Here is a 14,501-nt window from a genome sequence, read left to right on the forward strand (position 1 = left end):
ATATAGTAAAAAAAAAATCTTGCCATTTAAGTAACCATAAAACAATGTTAAGAAACAGCCAGACCAACGTGTATTAATGCTTCAAAGAGCCATCTGTCTCACTCTGATAATATTACATAACGTGAAGTGCCATGAAACCCGCAGGTCATTATAGCAGAGTATCACTGAAGAGCAGCTCAGCAGCTCAAGGAATAAACAACTAGTAGTCACAAGCAAAGACACTCATGATTTTATTTTAAGTTTATTTGGGCTTTTTGTCTTTAGGGACAGCTGAAGAAACGGGAATGGGAGAAGAAAGTGAGGGAGTGACATCAAGTCAAGGGCTGCAGGCTGGAATTGAACCTGCAGCTGCTGCAGAGGACCGAGCACCCTCCCCTTCCAAGTGTGAACGAAAAACTACAGTGGCCATGAAACGTACAAAAAACGCAAAAGGTCCTAACCAGAGCCAGTGCTCGGTTTGTCCGTTCTGTGCCACTGTCTCTTTTTATAAAGGTTCCTCTTGGATATACCTGGGATTATACCTGGGACCATCTTTGAAAGCTTCCACCCAGAACCCCCCTATGAGAGGAACTACAAAGAACCCTTCTATGGTGAAATGGTTCCACCCACACTCCTATCCCCAGGGGCTCTATCCAGAACCTTTCCACCTTCTGAGGATGCTAACAAGAACCCACCCAAAGGGTTTTTTACCAACAACCATTTTATATTCTAAGGGTTTCTTCTCAAACCCATCCAGGGAGTTCTACAAAGAACTGTTCTGTATTCCAAGAGTTTTATGTAGAACCTACCCAGGGGATCTAAAAGTATTTTTTATGAGGGTTTCAGTGTCTATGTCTTGTCTTCTGATGTTTCTACAAAGAACCATATTGCATTCTACAGATGAGGCAAAAAAAAAATAGATTGAGTGTAATGTTCCCACCAGAACCTTCTCAGAGGGTTCTTTCAAGATCCTTCCCACTTTCTAAGGCAAACAGAAGCACACCTACAAGGTCCTACCAAGAACCCTTTCATAAGGGTTTCACCTATAACCATCTTGTCTTCTGGGGGGTTCTACAAAGAACAATACTGTATTTCACAAATGTGGCAAAAAAAAAATATTGAATCCAACAGATTGTTTATTGCGGTCATCCATCAATAGATTAATCTATACAATTACCATTGTTGAAATTGAGAAAACATGATTTAACACCCATGATTTCAATAATCTTGAAGAACTCTCTCTTCGAAGGTTTTCTTTGGATGAAAAGAGTTCTTAATGGAACCCATCTTATAAATCCTCTCTTCAGAAACTCCCTTCAGGAACAACCCTTTTGGAACCATTATGTCTAATGTTTCTACTTCTCAGGCTCTGACAGTGTGTCTCTCAGGATAACCGTATTTGCCATTATTGGCTACAACAGGTTTTTATCTGTTTCAAATTATGAGTTTAGGTTCCTCACCATAGGGATCTTCTTCGCTCTCCAGGAGATGGTGCTATTGGTTCATATTACACCCACATACAAACATCCTCCCCAGAGCTATGAGCAAATTATTTTACTGTTATCTTTATTTGATAACAGTAAAATACAATATGCTCCTCAGCCAGACATTATATAAAAGTCTGGCTGAGGACTGAGAGTCTGCAGACATTTAGAGGGGGACTCACACGGATCAAGGTGTTCTGACTGATGTAAGTCGTGATATGTCCACAAGTTTGCTATTTTATTGTATTTTTATTTTATTATTCCCCACTCCTGGTGTAAAACAACCCCTACAATACCCTTAAAATGAATTTGCTGTGGTATTTTATGACAGAGATAAATTAACAGCTCTTTATTGACACAGGTGGCTGCTGCTGGCTGAGAGCTCTCCAAGGTCCTGAACTATAACAGTCTACTGGTGCTGAGGGAAGTAACATAACAAGCAGCAGAACAATACAGCCCTCAAAAGACGAAGCCAGTACTTATGTTTTTCCCCCCCCTTCCATCATTTACGCTGGATGTAATTATATCTCTGTTGCGTAATCTGGTATGAGAGCGTGCTTAACAGAAAGCCTTCTTGCGTGTGAGAAGTAAAATGGTTTAGTGTGTGGAGGAGGGGGTTGATTATACAGTTTTCAGAACATTATAATCAGCCAAAACAACAAACAAGAAACTAGATTACATATAAATTTATTCATTTTTTTAAAATATTTTCCTTTACTGTCTCCAGCCTACACATGTGTTCTTTATATGAATTTGTCATTTAAATTTGATTTAAATGCGCTGTTAATATTTTCCTGATTGTTTCTGTGTTTTCGTGCTGTTGTAAATAAAAAAGGGAACTTCTTTAAAGGCAAAATATGCAACATTTTCTAAACAAAAAATGTACAGACTCATATAGAAATAAACCTTTCAGTCATCACGTCTGACTTATTAGAAGTGTGTGGTTGTGTGTGGCTGCATACACCCTATGACTGTATTTCCTCATTTTCTCATTATTTTGCTCTGCTCAGGATGGTTTAGCAACAACAACAAAAAACATCAGTAATTGACATCCTAAGATAATCAACTATATTTTAACCACCCCAAGTTTCAGACTTAGCAAAACATTTCCCTAAACTAAGGGTTTCACTTAGGAGCATTGCATAAAACCTCTCAGGTTGTCTCCTTGTCTTCACGGCAGTTTCTGTCATAATACAGCACATTGACATTCCTGTTACCATGGAAACGCTTCATTCACTCTTCTTTAATGATACCAGAAAGTATTATTGTCAGTTGTTAGCTGGCTTAACTAACACTTTAAGTTAGCCTATGTTAGCTTCTCCAAAATGGACAAAGTAAATTTAGCCATGCAGAAGATGTTGTAAGAAGTAACTGACAAAACCAGTGTCAAAAATCTTGCTGTGAAACAAACTGTAAATAAAGTGATGAAGAAATATGAAAATATTACTGTGACAAGAATAAAGGAGACAAAAATGACAGATTTCCGATATTAGTTAACTTTAATATATGGGACAGTTATGGTAACGATTAGCGAGCTAGCTATGAAGTTGCTAGTGCTAACGTGAACTATATACTCACAAGCTGCTGGCATCACTACTGCGCCGTTATGAGTAGGCTAATTAGGCTAACAACTATTTAGCTAGCTAGCAACAATGTAAAGTACTGTTAACTTTTTAGATAGCAAACAATATAACATTTTAATTGTTTGCATAGCTAGAAAACAATAGTTACTGGGTTCCAACATGACTTTATTTATTTATTTATTCATTTAATTTAGGTAAGCAAGGATTACATATTGATCAAACTGTTTACTTTTATTTCAGTTTACATTAATTTTAAATTGTGCAAGAGCTCTGCTTAATTTTAAGTCTGAATTAACTCATTTTAAACCTAGTTTCACTTAACCTGATTAGTAGTAATTTATATATATATATGTGTATGTATATATATATATATATATATATATATATATATATATACATCCTTGTTGGTCCAACTAAGTCTAAAGGATTTTCCCTTTAATCGCCATAAGGAAATCCTTAGGGTGATTTTATGCAACTGTTTTTTCCCTCAAAACATCCATATATGAAATTTAAAGGAGATCTTAGCCTCAGTGCTTTTATGTAAAGGGGGATTGTTGCCTTTGGGAACAGCTTGGACAAATCCTGCTGTTTCTACATTGAAATACCGTTTAATCAAGTTTTTTTTTAATAACCACTTAAAATTATTTCCTTAATCGCTTCTCACACGTGCATTCTGGTGACACATGTGGATTATAAACCCCACACACACCTCCTTCGCATCCTTACCGTCCCCCTCCCTCCCCCTCTCTTTTATCTTTCCCTCTTTCTCACTCACTTTCTCCCTTCCCCTCCTCTCTTCCTCCTCCTCCTCCTCCTCCTCTCCCCGTCTCTTTATCCCCGACAACAACAACATTTGGCCACGAGTCACCAAGCTCATTCGTTCCCATACATCCACACATGAAAAGCTGCTCTTCTCCACCCCCCTCTGGCGCTGCGGGAATGGTTTAACCCGTTATCCACAGTGAGTGAACGAGACAGAGGAGGAGAGCACAAAGGGAAGCGCTCATGAGGCTACTGCTCGTTCGGGGGGAAAAAAAAAAGGGGGATATAAAAGGTTGCATGATGTAAACATGGAATAAAAACCGCAAGAGAAGCGTTTCCATTTCCCGTCGCTCCATTATCGGTGTTCAATATTACATGAGGTGCTGCTGGCTACAACAACAGCGCGTCTGTCTGCTGCTGGACACCGAGAGGCAAGTGAGAAATTGAAGCCAAGAGTGGTGGAGCGGAGGAAAGAAAGAGGAGTTGTTTCATCTTCAGCTTCAGGGCTTTCGTTTTTGTGTTTTTTTTTTCTGGAGTTGCTCGCAGGTTTGGGACCATGAAGTTTGGTTTTTCAAGCTGATCGAGCAGACAAGCGGAGCTTCTCTTGTGTGTTTTTTCTTTCTTTCTTTTTTTTTTTTTTTTTTAAATCTGTTTTCGGACGCAGGAATGATAAAGAGAAAATAATATGTTGCATTTCTGAGGTGAGTGAGTTCTCTTTGTTCACCTGTCATGTTCGCATAGCGCTACATTGTTATTTAATTGTCTGCTTGTGTGCACCAAACAAAGACTATAAAGTGTAACGTTTTGTCTGGTTATCTCCACCCAAAAGAGCCCACATTTTCTCTTGTAAAAAAAAAAAAAAAAGGTTTCTAAAAAGCTAATTATGCCGTGTGCCCGTCACTGTAACTGCCTTTGAAAATGAGACACATGGAGGGGCTACTAGCTCAGCTCTGCTATTGTTTTCCCCCCTATTGTTGTCAAACCGTTGCTCAACGGCACATTCGTCGCTCCAAGACGCGGCACTCCGAGAGCTCATATCAGTGACAGCCAGATGAATCCTTCATGATATGTGGGAATTAAAAATTTAAAAGACTAAACTGTGAATTTGATACCAGCGTGCATAATTGGGTTGGACAGCGTGTAAACACTGGGAGGCAAATTGATTTGCAGTCGCGGAAAGTCACGTGCATCCACATCCCAGCCACATCTGTCTGTCTGTGTGTCTGTCAGCCGGTTTCAAACAGCAACACATCTGCATTTTAGCAGTGGCGGTTCTAGACCAGTTTTACTTGGGGGGCCAATAGGGCTGGGTTTAAAAATATTACAGTACTCAGTACCAATACCAGTCCCTTTAAAGGGATAGTTCACCCAAAAATGAAAATTCAGTCATTATCTACTCACGCTTATGCGGATGAATGTTGGGTTTAGATGTTTGTTTTTTAAAAACAATCAGGGAAAAAAAAATCATGAACTGCACCCATACTGCTCATCTGATTCAATCCAAGCCTCCTAAAGCCCTGACATGCTGTTCACTCGCTCACACACACTGTCACGCCACACACACCCAGTTCAGTGTGCACGCACATGTGAATGTGGCTCCAAGCTAAGGATCCACAGTGAAGATTTAAGGGTAAAAACATGGTGTAAATGACATCTTTCAAGTCAACTTAGCATGTCGGGGCTTTAGAAGATTTGGGCTACACCAGACAAGCGGTATGGAGTCATTTTATTTATTTATTTATTGAGTTGTTCTTTATGTTTGAATACTGGTTACCATTCACTTCAACTGTTTGCGAGATCCTGCAAATCTGTTTTCCTGTGAAACTCCACAAGTGTTTTGTGGACAAAAAAAACTAAACCGAGCCTTCAATTGGCATGAGGGTGAGCGGATAATGACTGAATTTTCATTTTTGGGTGAACTATCCTTTTAAAGTGAAGCCAGTACCCACAGAGTACTTTGTTCATTATCATTTTTTGTAAACTTCCATAAGAGTCCTGCACCGGGCCAGAAACCCGTGAATACACTATGTAACAGGTAGAGTGAGCTGGTCATTATAATAAAATAAACCAGGGTGATGCAGGATCCTGATGCAAAGCGGAGGGGTCTTGAATCACCCTGAAGTACATTATCCCACTTATTACAGTTATTTACAAAAATCAATAATTTGACACACAATATTAGTTTAAAAATGATTTTATTGTTCCTCCAGAATCTATGATCAGAACTGCTTCCATAGCAACGTTCTGTTCTTCATAGCAACGGTCTGCTATGTAAGGGATAACCAAGGAGTAGGTGGGCATTAAACGCTTTGACGGCATGAAGTGGAGGCGCAAATCGGAGTGACTACAAACTGTTTAACGCACACCTACAAGTTCATTGTCCCGCTTATACCATGGTCATTTGACAACAATATGAAATAAAAGAAAGACTTTTTTGGTGAAAGTTTTATACTCAAAATCAAAAGTTATGAAGCAGATATTTACTGTTGTCATGACAAGGTATAATGCTAGTCTCTTTTACAACCCAGTGGTTAGTCACAGTATAAATTACAACAGAGTGAGGGCTGATTTTAACATTTCTTTCAATCTATTTAAAGAATACAACAGTTTCAAAGTATGAGACGCAGCAGAAGAGACAGAAATTGAGAAGAAAAGAAAAACCTGGCACTTGGAACTGATGCTCACTTTCCCTGTAGTGTTTCAACATGTCTTTAAAGACAACATTGCTTCACTTGAACTCCATATCACTTACTATATTGAAATGTGATGTACTGTGGTTGTTACCATCTCTAATGCTCATGAAACTTGCCACACTGTACTCGCCGCCAGCCTCAGTGGACTGAAGTCCTGGAGGGGAGGCAGGACTTCAGTTTCATGCAGGTGCAGATTTGACTTGTTGATAATTGTGGGTTATGTTCTGGTTCAGCTTTGTGAGTGAGGGCAGCTAGTAGCCGCTAGCTATAGCTGTGGTAACGGGCCAATCACATGTTGCATTAAACAGAAACATCTTTGTGGTTATTGGCTGCAAGCAAAACCATACAAACAGTCATGTTTTTCTAGATTGGTGTCCAAAATGGATTGAATGGAGATATCAGAAGGTTTCAATGCTATTAGGTAGTGGGATATTTCAGTCAATACCTAAAAGGATTTGAGTGCTTAGACCGAGCCCGAGGGGCCAGGCTGCGCCCAGCTGTGATGTCAGTGGCACATTTGACCCGGGTTGTAATAGCGAACAAAAACCAACATAAAATACATTGTTTGGTACTTGTTTCAGTAACAGCATTTGTTTCAGAGGCCTGCAGGGGTCCAGTTTTGCTGTGTACCAGAATAGACCTGTTATCTGCGCTTATCTTCAAGTCGAATCCGCACCTGCCTAAAAAAAATGAAGAAAGTAAAATCTCTGATTCTGTTACTTTTTACTCCTTTGTGGCAGTAAACTGAATATTTTTGGTTTGTGAACAAAACAAGACATTTGAAGACATCATCTTGCGCTTTGGGAAACACTGATGGACATTTTTCATTATTTCCTCACATTTTATAGACTAAAGAACTAATAGATTAATCAAAAAGTAATCAACAGATAAGTCCACAATGAAAATAATCTTCGCAGCCCCAAATAGAGGCTTATAGAAAAACAAAACACTGAAAGAAAAAGAGGGAAAATATTTTCTCTCTCTCACTGGATTTCTCTCCACCTCCTCTCTTCTTCGGGGCACAGTAATAGCACATGAAACATCTTCATAATTAGTAGTTTGCCAGAGCAAAGAAGAAGTAATTATAGGAAGCAAGCCTGCTGAGCTAAGTGTGCAGGCATTTTACTTTTATTCCCTTTGTCAAACATGCAAATGTTGTCTTTGTACCACATGCTAGTTCTGTTCTGAAAAATGACATAGCCTGAACTTGTGCGCGCTCTCACCAACTTCTGCAGTTTAAGATAACATTATTCAGAAATGGATCAAAACTAAACCATTCAACATAAAAACAGGGTGGTTTTCTGCTTCATTCCTCATAGTTTTTGCTGCTAATAATGTGTTTGGTGCTGTATGTGAGGGCATGTGTGCACAGCTGTCTCTGTGCTACCAGGAGGATTCACACAAACCAACAAAAGAGAATAATTGCACATAATTGCATACTGTACATCATACTTTAATATTACAGGAAATATAATAGTGAAATACAAGAGCTGGAGATGTAAAGAGCATAAAATTGAGAGTATGATTACACTGTTATTTGGCTGTTGTGTGCTCCTGATCTCCTTTACAGTTACAGATTATAATGAATCCTTTGGCCTTTCCCCAGCATGAAAAATGACCAGGCAAGACCTAGCAGAAAAAAGTAAAATTACATCCCTGAGATGAAGGTCTCTTGAGATATAATGGTGCATGTGAGGGTCGTGCAGTATTTGAAAAGAGGATGCAGAGAAAAAGACGCCATGGGAGGATGTGCTGGGGAACCGCTGTGCAGCTCGTTACTGGCAGTGCTTTTGTTCGGCTGCGTGATGCCTTGAACAGTGCACTGGGGTTAGCCAGCAGAGTCTCTTACTTTGTAGAGCTATTAAATCTTTTAATAAGGCTCTCCTTCAGTTTGTGATTCATTTCCTGGGCTGAACTTTGAAGATGCGGTCTTGGTTTTAGGAAATTAATAGCTTAATGAACCTACATTTGAACTGTTCAGCAAATATCAGATCTCTATTATATTTTTGTTGTCATTTATCAGATAAATGTGACTTAAAACGTGTGGCTTTCAAGGACAAATTAACATTCATCTTAGTGTTTACCAATTTCAGGTCATGTTTAAATGATTCAGCTGACAATTTACCAGTCAGACCACATTTTTGCTAATATTTACAGTGGTATAACAGGGAATATTCTCATTTCTACATGTTTGAATAGTGACAGCTCTTAATATAACATTTAAATCTCAGTGTCATGTAATTAATGGTTAGGTCCATGTTTTACATAAGATAATAATCAACTTTATTTTAATTATTCAATAAACTGTATTTATATAACACCTTCCAAACAGGAGGTGTAACTCAAAGTGCTTTACAATAAAGTGAAGAGACAAGAGAATAAATAAAAACAGGCAAGTGAAAATACTGTGCCGGGTTTTTTTTTTTCTGCCTGTTTTACTCAAAGATGGACCACCTTTGTATTATGGCTGCCACCTTTGTTGAAAATAATTTATTTTACATGAACATTGGGAAAGTAAAAAAAATAATTACAGTTTTTTTTCAATAGTTTGTGACCCAGTGACTCCAAATCAAACGACCAAACATTATTAAGCCCACTGCACTGGGCAAATAAGACATACCTCTCATTATTGGATTCTAGTGCTTCTTCTTCTTTATATTAATATATTTTTTAATCAAAATTCAGCATGATTTGACCCACCTGTTGGTACCTGCTCACTGGTCACACTGGAAAGTTATTTTGCTACATTATTCTTGTCTTTTATGAGAAACTAGAACCAGGACAGTGAAAGGTGCACAGGCAGATCGCACAGTCTACAATTGAGTGCTTTTATTTTAATACCTATGCCAAAAATAAATAGTGCTATTGGTCACACTCTTTGTGGTTTTTTAATCTTTTTTGTTCCATCTTGATGTGGACTCTTTCATCTGTCAAATCGTGATTGTGTCACTTAAGCGCACGGCGTTCGCCATGCATGTCCCGCATGTCCTCCAGCCTTTACCACCTTTATCTCAAAAACATCCAGGGAAAACCCTGTGCGTGATAAAACCAAACAATCACATGATTAACAAATAAAAGAGACAGCAAAACGCAAGAACAGGCATGCTAAGAAAAAAAAAGGCATGTAAAGAATAAAATTTAAACAAAGCAAGACATAAAACAAAATGTTTAAAATATAAGAGCAGCAGTTAGTTTAAGGCAAACATGTTCACAGAGTTTACATCTCTTATAGCTTTGTGTAGAGTATTCTCTAGTTTTGGTGGACGGTTAATAAAGGCTGAACTCTTAATATTCTTATTTGTGAGACAGTTTGCAGTTAAAAAACTGGCAGCAGAGGATCTAAGAGGCCGTGAGGGATTATAAAACACCGACAAATTGTTAAGGGTGGCTGGTCCCAAACAATTAAGGACCTTGTAAACAAGCAGTAGAACTTAAAAATCAATTTTAGAAGATACTGGAAGTCAGTGCAGGTTTGCTAAAACTTATAGGGTGATATGCTTTCTCTTTCTCGGCCTGGAGGCAGAGTTCTGAATCGCTCGAACTTTATCAATGGATTGTTTTGGCAGACCAGTGAAAAGAGCATTGCATTAGTCTAATCTACCTGAAATGAATACATGCATCTCATTGGGATAGGAATGGCCTTACCTTTGCAACATTTCTTAAATGAAAGAAACCTGCTTTGGTCGCCTTATTTGTGCGGGATTTAAAATTTAAGTCTCAGGCTTGTGACATCAGATTTAAACTGAGAGATCTGGCTCTCTTTTTGTCAGTGGACCAACTAATAAAATGTCTGTTTTCTGGCCATTTTGGTCTGCATCCTCTTGTTTACTACTTCATAGTGCTCAAACATGAGCATTGCTTTCCAAATAATGAATTGGAGCCATGAGTGTTATATTCAATAGGTTGAATCCCCTTTTTAATATACAAACTGTGGTGGAAACAAGTTGGCTGTAGTGTTGTTGTCAGAGAAGCTAGTATTTCACCTCAGCATGTTCCCTTAATCTCTTATGACATATCATGGTCATGTTGTGATTTAGTACAGTAAATATATTGTGTATTTCTCCTTTAAGAATTCTATTATAACTGTTTAAATGTAGCCCCCCACATGATGCTGTGCTGACAGTTATGTAACCGTAACCAAGAGCCAAGCAGTCCTTAGGACTTCGGCCAAAGTGACAGGCTCAGAGTTGATGAGAAGTCTGTCCTGAAGTCAAAAAAATCTGTCTCCTTATGGCATTTCACCTTTCTCCGAAAGTGTGAAAAAGTCTGGTGAGCGTAAGGATTTGAACACCCATAAAAACAATATCTTCATTTTTTTTTTTTTATCTGAATCTCGCCAAAATATCACTCCACTACATTTACATACTTGGGAGAAAACAGCCTAGTTAAGGCAAACACACAGAGATTTTTGGCTCTCTGCATCACAAATATTGTTTCAAGTAATTGTAAAAAAATGGCCTCACTATCCAGCGTTTTAATCCATATTAAGATAGATGGCTTTAATAGATCTCAGTGTTGATGTGAGGCTGGGTACCAGAGAGACTTTCATTCATACATTTCATGAAGTGCCTCTGTTCCTACGCACTCACTGCGCACTGCTTTGACGACGGGTTATGTAAGTGTAGTCGGACTGAAGACTGAGCGCAAAACGTCTACAGGGGCTTCTCTGTCTGACAGAGCTCGTCTGCAACAGGCCTCGCTGTTTTTGTTCTGTATTAAAGAGGAAGACGGAGGGAGGATAGAGGGCGGACAAAGAACGAGTGAGGACGGACCGGGAGAGGAAATACAGACTTATTAGAGCAATAAATACACAAGTGAGAAGAGAGAACGTACAGTCATAGAAAGAAAGGTGCTGACTAGAACCATAAAGTGTTCTTTGACTTGTCGGTTCCAGGCAGAACCTTTTACGAAGGATCCACTTAGAACTGTTTCAGAAAGTTCTACCCAGAGCCCAACATAGAGGGTAATACTTGGAACCATCTGGGAAAGGCTACACCCAGAATCCTCTGTGAGAGGTTCTACAGAGAACCTTTCTATGGTGCAATGGTTCCACCCGGGGGATGAGAACCTTTTTATTTTCAGTGTTTTATCTAGAGCCCACCAAGAGGGTTCCAGGAGTTTTATCAAGAACCCACGAACAGAGCTCTATCAAGAACCTTTTTATATTCCAAGTGTTTCATCTTGAGCCCAACAAGAGGGTTCCACTGATAAACTTTTATATACCAAGGGTTTTATCTAGAACACACTCCACAAGTTCTACAGGAACCTTTTATATTCCAGTGGTTTTATCTAGAACACACTCCACAAGTTCTACAGGAACCTTTTTTATTCCAGTGGTTTTATCTAGAACACACTCTGTGGGTTCTACAGGAACCTTTTTTTATTACAGTGGTTTTTAACTAGAAAACACTCAGGGGATTCTGCTGGGAACATTTTATATTCCAAGAGTTTTGGAGTGTTTAAAGCGAGAACCCACTACCCACCCAGGAGGTTCTAACAAGAATTCTTTAACGGTACAGAGAACCCTTGACGAAAGAGTTCTGTAAGGATTTCAACAATCCTTGAAGAACTCTTTGTGCCAAAAAGAGTTCTTTGGATGAAAGGGATTCTTAAAGGAACCCTTAGTCTTATGAAAAACTCTTTCATTCCAAAAAAGAATTCCTCAGGAGCAAATGGTTCTGGGTAGAACCTCAGCCCTTAAGGAGGAACTAAGAGTGCAGGAGGAAAAATGTCATGGTTGCAGGGTTACGATTTGTGAAAAGTGTGGACTGAGATGAAAACAAATAAATAAACCCAAAATGACGGAAATAGACTTGGAGAACGACGGTCAGGGTGGAGAAAAGAAGAGACGCGATCAAAGAGAACGGGTCGAAGAGAAAGGGTGAGTGTGAGAGAAGAGGGGAGAGAAAGGGTAAAGTCAATCCTAATCCCATTAATACACACCAGTGCTGTCCTTCCCACTGGCGTATCCACATGCACACACACACACACTACACACTACACACACACACACATGCAGACAGATTCAGATGTGTAGCTGTTTGTTGTGCAGCAGCTCACAAATAGGCTCTCTGGATGTCTATTGAATGATTTGAGCTCTCTATGCGCTAAATGTATGGTGGTCAGGACACCGTCAGTGTAATGAGGACAGCGTCAGAGACAACCAGATCTGACTCACAGCGTGTAAGAGCCCTCCGGCAATGTGATGCGCATGTGTGTGTGTGCATGCGCTTGGCTGTAATGTTGGCTTGCATCTGAAAGAGTCTCTCCATACCGTGCAAAGCAGACACATCTGTCGCATCCGCCGACGTTTATGTAGTAGAAACAATATCTGAAAGATGTGTGTGTATGAACCGTATGTGTTGGTGACAAAAGGACTTTTTGGAAAAGGAAATACTGGCTCTTTATTGTGAGAATTGTGGCTAATATTTAACTTAAATCCGGTCAAGGAATCTGTGAGGTCATTGGAGTTTGCCCATTTGTAATATGCACTAATACTGTGTGTATAATCCAGGCAAATATCAGCAAATAAATAGAGCAAATGGAGCCAACAGAGCAACAATTGAATGCAGTAATTCAGGACGGGTCTACAGAGAGACGGAGCTGTGAGCTGCACGACTAACAGAAACACTGAAAGATAGAAGGCAAGGATTTATACAGAGGAACTCTGTGTGCGTGTTTGTGTGCAAGTGCATTCACTGTTTGCTGTTTTCACACCATCACAGACAAAATGTACTGTGTTTGTCACTGGTGCGAAGGAACCAAGTATATTTGCTCAAGTTTTGCACTTAGTTTTTGTGTTCATTATATTTTTTGCCAACAATGTAAGGAGTGTACATGCATAATTCTCATTGTCCATTACTTAAATCCCCCACAATCAAACAAAACAAACAAAACAAGGGAAGGAAATGAGGCATAGTTAGGTACAATTCTTATGTATTTGAATATTGCAGTTTAGAGGCAAATATTGTCAGGTTCACTGCTTTACATGCTCTACATATGTTCGGTATGTCTAATAAATAAAAAAAAACAGACGTCTCACACTTGTTTTCCTTATCAAACAGAAAGATGCAACTGATCCAAGTTTGTCCCTTAAAAACACACTTCACTCATGTAAAACTCACCAAAACCATCTTGGTCAATTTTTCCACTGTTGCTACAGTCACCGACTCTGGTTTGGTCGAAATAAATCCTTAATTCACCGACTTAGAAAATAGTCTGGCTCTACAGGCTGTTTTCCTCTCATTCCTCACCTCAGCTCAGTGCACTCCTCGTCTGACTGAGTGGGTGTGTGCTGTGCTGCTGAATTAGAGTGCAATAAGAGCAGCGACTCTCACCCTGCAGACCATTAAATTAGCAAAGTGAAATGACAAAAATCACCCCCAAAGAAATGGCAACAGACTCAGCCGATCCCCGATAGCTGATATATTCTGTCCAATCACCCAACCCTACCATGCATCAACATGTCAGGCTTCATTTCGCCATAATGAGCCGCTCACTGTAAACTATCACTCATACTGTGAAGTTTTATACAGTTCATAAAACTACCCAATAGTGTATGAAGTTTAAAAAAAAGAGAGTTAAAGCTTTAACATGTTGTTTACATGCTAGTCATAGTGTAGACAGAAATCATATTGACAGTGGTTATTCCTTGTATTCTTTTACCTTCGCCAGTTTGACTACATTTCACTCATAATGCTTCTGTTTTTGATTGTGATTACTTATAATTATTTCATGCAGAATTGCTACTTTTGCTTGATCTTTTATATTGTCTTGATTTTGGAGGTCCCTGTGGACAAAACCTGTAGTGTTTCCACTGTAACAACCACAAAATATGACGTCAAAATTAAAATGAAATAAAGAAAACTCTCCTGCTTCTTTTTAACTGGCTAAAATGCTTCTCACTGTAACTGTGCCAGGGAAAATGCAAAAAAAATATGCTCTTCTGACCGTCTTGCCAGCCTGTGGCAGGCATCAAGAATAACTACAGAAATATCCAA

General features: G+C 39.1%; 1 protein-coding gene across 1 annotated transcript in view; it reads left to right on the forward strand.

Moving 5' to 3' along the window:
- The first annotated feature begins 4,423 nt into the window (after window positions 1–4,423).
- Window positions 4,424–14,501, forward strand: part of tmem198aa (transmembrane protein 198aa) — a 57,993-nt gene continuing 47,915 nt past the window's right edge. Inside the window, exon 1 of the mRNA XM_084725319.1 lies at window positions 4,424–4,509. The gene's annotated coding sequence lies outside the window, so the exon portion shown is untranslated. The remainder of the gene's footprint in view (window positions 4,510–14,501) is intronic.

Source organism: Lutjanus erythropterus, chromosome 8 (assembly GCF_056507025.1).
Source record: "Lutjanus erythropterus isolate fLutEry1 chromosome 8, fLutEry1.hap2, whole genome shotgun sequence".
Taxonomy (NCBI): Eukaryota; Metazoa; Chordata; class Actinopteri; order Lutjaniformes; family Lutjanidae; genus Lutjanus; species Lutjanus erythropterus.